We start from the raw sequence: 4,784 nt of genomic DNA, 5'->3' as shown, positions 1-4,784 counted from the left end.
TTTGGGTTTTGTTTTCCCTATACTGTTTGCATTTTTAATAGGGAAATGTGGGTGAATTCTTTGTCAGACTAGTGAATTTGGGGGGCAGAATCTTAGACTTAGTTTCCTGAATCGAGCCATCTGGTATACCCTTCAACCAAAAGAACCATTTCTCTAGTGCAGTCTTTAACCCGGCAGGACTTGGGCAGAGGAGGCACCCTGTTCCCAGCTTGTTTAGAGATGACAGACAGACCTCTGCCGAGCCGCCTCTTCCCTGTGGGTGTGGTGGGGGGCAAGGTGTGCAGTGGGAGAGAAAAAGCACATGTTGTCATTTTGGTTTAGAGATGATTATACCCAAACTCAGTTATCTTCATCATAAGGAGAAGCCAAGTTTGACATTTCAAGGCTAAGACTCCTGAGAGGCACAACAAAGAAAAAGTGACTGGCGGGGAAAATGAATACAGCACGGCCTTGAGCGTGGCCTGGCCGCGTGCCCAGAAATGAGCAGTGGTTCCCACATGACTCTAGTACTATTAACGCGGGTAACTGCGTTCTCAAAGGACATCGTGATGTTCTGAAAAGAGCATCTTTTGCCCTGCTGCTGACCCACGGGAAGCACCACTTCCCTCCTGGAGGGAATCCCGGCCCCTGGCACCTGCCTCTGTCCGTCTGCTGTAGCGTCCGCAAATGGTGCAGACGCTGAGAGCTGGAGGAGGAGCCTGGTTCTCCCCTGGGGCCTCCAGAAACCTCCAGCACCCATTCAGGTACTGAGGCGGGCTGTGGGCCTCTGACCTCCAGCGCTGAAAGAGAAGGCACCTGCGTGGTCTCAAGGACCGCCCCCCTGCCTCCCCATCAGTGTGAGTTCCAGCAGTAACAGAGAAGGAGTCCACAAGGTCCATTCAGGAAAGGGGAGGAAGGAGTTCCCTAGGAGTCTGGTGGTTAAGACTCGCACTTCCATTGCCGGGGGCATGGGTTCAGTCCCTGGTCGGGGAGCTAAGATCCAGCAAGCCGGGTGGCACAGCATAAAAAGAAAGGGAAGAAATAGGATCGGGAGCAGTTTTTCAAATAGGGTCAGAGCCCATCCAGAGGTTGTAGGAGAAAGCATTCTGCACCACGTGGAGTCACTTCTGTTTCAGACACATGGGGGAGTGTGGAAAAGGCCACAGCGTGTACCCATGGGGATCGTGACCACAGTACAGTTTGAAAGCCACTAAGGTAGAGTCACTCACCTGAGTGGGGGTTGACGAGGGACCAACACTGCTGGTGCTTGCTCGGTCCAACACGGCAAGGTGTGCCTCACACCAAGGTCCCCGTGCCAACACCAAGGGGAACGGTCGACAGGCATGCACTCCTCACAGCGGGCTTGAAACTGGGACTGCCACATTATAGAGATGAAAAAACTCAAGTCCAGAGAGCAAGTAAGGGCTGGTATCTCCAGACCCCAGGGGGGAACCGCCAAGCATGCTCCCTGCTGGGCTGGGGCAGGGAGGGGAGCTGCCTGGCCACCCAGCACCACATTTGGGATATGGGTGCTATCACTGAAACCAGGAAGGGATCTCCACCCCCCACGCCCCACCCCTGGCAATACCTGTGTGGTCTCCTGGTAGACCTAGGTTTCTCATTGAGCCATGTTGATTGATAGGAACAGAATAAAGAGACACAGTAGGTGATTATTTAAACAGTTAAGCGACCCCATGGACTGCAGCCTACCAGGCTCCTCCGTCCATGGGATTTTCCAGGCAAGAGTACTGGAGTGGGGTGCCACTGCCTTCTCCAATCCCATGAGGAGACTAAGTAGAAAAAAATATGGGACTGTAAGTAGGAAAAAAATACAGCTAGCTGCTGTAAGCTAACGAGCAGGTTTGCTTAACTACAGAACCAAGCAGGCTTGCTTGGCAACAAAACCATGCGACAGACGCTAGAGATATGCCCCCAAAACAATGAGACAATGGTGGCACGAGCCCCACATCCTGCCCAGTGAGCTCAGAAAGGTAATAATCCCTTGGACATGCTCTCTGCTCTCATGAAAAACAGTCATTGGTGGCTGTGTCAGGACAAGCAATTCCCCCGCCCAGCCTGGAGGGGGAGCTGATGATGGAAGCATGATGTCTACTCAAGAAACAGGTGTTCTCCCCCTCCCCACTTTTCCTTTGATTATAAACCTGTAGCCCACCAAGTTCTCGGGCTGCAGCAGCCCTTCGCCCACCTGCCTGTAAGCCTCACAAGCCCCCTAATAAATCACTTATTATCTATCACTTTGTGGAATTCTTTCTGTGCTGAGACATAAAGGGGTGGTATCAAACCTGTTCAGAGCCCCCAGATGACACCACATGGGTTCAGCGTGGCTTGGGCCGTGAGCAGGCCCAGGTTGAGGCGCACTCGGCGTGTGTACCTGGCCTCCATGAGGCATACCTCGGCCATCCCAGGCTTACCTTGGAAGGAGGCTTAGGGTCTCTCCTCTTTCTTCCTCCCCACAGGGTACTGGGTGGCATCCTTTGATCTCAGGGAGAGACCCAGTGTCCCTATCTGGGGGTGGGCACGGGCTGAGACTGAAGGAGACCGGGGTGGGCGCTGCTGGAAAGACTCGCTCCCTGGCCTCCTGCTGCCCGGGCCGGCCCACCACCGCCTGAGTCCAGAAGCCCAGAGCGAGGCTGCCCCCTTGTGACCAAGAGGCAGTAAGGCCAGTGCAGCGAGGAGGAAGGCGCAGAGAGCCGGGGAGGAAGGAGTTGGTGAGCCTGAGACCCTGCACCAGGCCTGGGCCCACAGCCCTCCCCAAGTGGGCCGGCCCTGAGAAGTCGGCAGTGGCGCGGGGCTGTCTTCCTGGGAACCCTGAGAAGGCAGAAAAGAAGGGAGTGTATCGCATTTTCATCCCAGGGAACCGGGGGAGGCAGATTCCAGGAAGACACACATCTTAGTTCTTGGAACTCCAGGTTCTCCCCACCCAAGGACTTGCTCCACTGGAGGCTTAGAGCACTGTCCCCCAATGGAGCCATTTCAGATAACAGCCCCCGTCGCTTCCCAGCTTGAGGTGTGTTCCCTGTCGCTTGGGTCTTCCCACAAGGACTGCAAGGCCTGTGAGGTAGGCGAGCAGGGCTTGTTAGGACTCAGCCTCACTTTACAGATGCGGAAACCCAGGCACTGCAAGAAGAGTGGTCTGAAGTTACACTCCAGGTTAAGCAGCTGAGTCAGAGCTGGGTTCAAGATTCTGACCCCACGAGTTCCTTCATTCATTGATTCATTAGGCAAATGCCTACCGAGTGCCTCCTGAGCGAATAACACAAACACGCTTTCTAGCATTGGCTAGCCAACTGGCTAGCCATTGGCTCATCAAATTAGCTCAGTTTCACAATGAGGGAAGAGGAGGCCTTGGATGTGCATATTTGTTAGAAAGCTGCTGGGGATGAGTAACAGAGAAACAACTCAGAAGTGGATTTCCCGGCTCAGGGCTCACGTATGTGAAACCCCTGGAGGCAGGCTGAGCTCAGGCTGCCGTTGGAGGTTGACCAGGGAGGGCTGTGGTCATTTCCTGGGACTTTCTGCATCTCAATCCCCACTACCCTCACTCCCCCACTCCCCGTGTCATCTGCTGCTGCTGCTAAGTCGCTTCAGTTGTGTCCGACTCTGTGCGACCCCATAGACGGCAGACCAGGCTCCCCCATCCCTGGGATTCTCCAGGCAAGAACACTGGAGTGGGTTTACCATTTCCTCCTCTAATGCATGAAAGTGGAAAGTGAAAGTGAAGTCGCTCATTCGTGTCCAACTCTTAGCGACCCCATGGACTGCAGCCTACCAGGCTCCTCCGTCCATGGGATTTTCCAGACAAGAGTACTGGAGTGGGGTGCCATTGCCTTCTCCGCCCTGTGTCATCAGGCTTCCCAAATTCCAGAAGGTATTGCTTTCCTCTCTGTCTTCATCCGAAGTCCTGGGCTTTGCTTTGACCAACTCTTAGGTCACAAGTCCAGGACTAGGGGATCGGGTGAGAGCGTTGCAGAGGGAGGAGGCCACCATCAGAGGTGGGGCTCAGTCCCACCTGGGGGAGTTCCCTGGGCATCTGCAAAGCTGGGGAGAGGTAAGTGGAACCCAAGGATTCAAGTGTCACCTCGGCATTGAAGTGCACTTGTCCTTATGGGAGGGGCGGGTAGCTGGTACAGTTCACTTGAAACTTTTTTCTGACTAAAGCCATCACTTATATTTGCCACGGCTGGATGTGGTGGTGTGGAGTTGGGGGTGGGGGTCCTGCTAATAGCCCCTCAGTGTCTGCCCAGAGCCAGGAAGGAGCTAAAGTTTACCAAATACCCTGTGTGCTCATCTCAAAGTGCTCCTCACCTTTGACGCATTTCCTCCTCCCGGCCACCCGCAGGTTGGAATTGTGTAATGGGAGCCCGGACTGGTGAGCCCAGGACTCTGTTGAGGGGGTCAGGGACAAAGTGACCTAAGAGACACTGACTCCTGTCCTGCAAGATAAAGGTAAGTGGGCCAGGTGTGGACATGACATGACATGACAATGTTCCAGGCAGAAAGAACAGCAAGGGTCAAAGCCGGGAGACATGTGGGTGCCTAGAACCTCCTGAGACCCCACACCATCCGCCCATGCCACTTGGTGTCTGGCTGAGCGAACGCTGGGGGAAGGGCCACCTGCCGGTCATCCCTCTTGATGAGGCAGGGGGCAGGAATGGAGAGACCCTCCTGGACCACCTGGCCCAAGACCCACCACATTCAGGCGGCTGCGAGTCCGCTGTAACTTAAGGACGGGAAGCGGTCTGCGGTGGAAAGAGGGTCAGGAAGTGGGCCCTGGGAAGGGGCTA

The sequence above is a fragment of the Bison bison genome, unplaced genomic scaffold (genome assembly GCF_000754665.1).
Source record: "Bison bison bison isolate TAMUID 2011002044 unplaced genomic scaffold, Bison_UMD1.0 scf7180017864223, whole genome shotgun sequence".
In the NCBI taxonomy this organism is placed as follows: Eukaryota; Metazoa; Chordata; class Mammalia; order Artiodactyla; family Bovidae; genus Bison; species Bison bison.
This window is presented reverse-complemented; position numbering follows the sequence as displayed.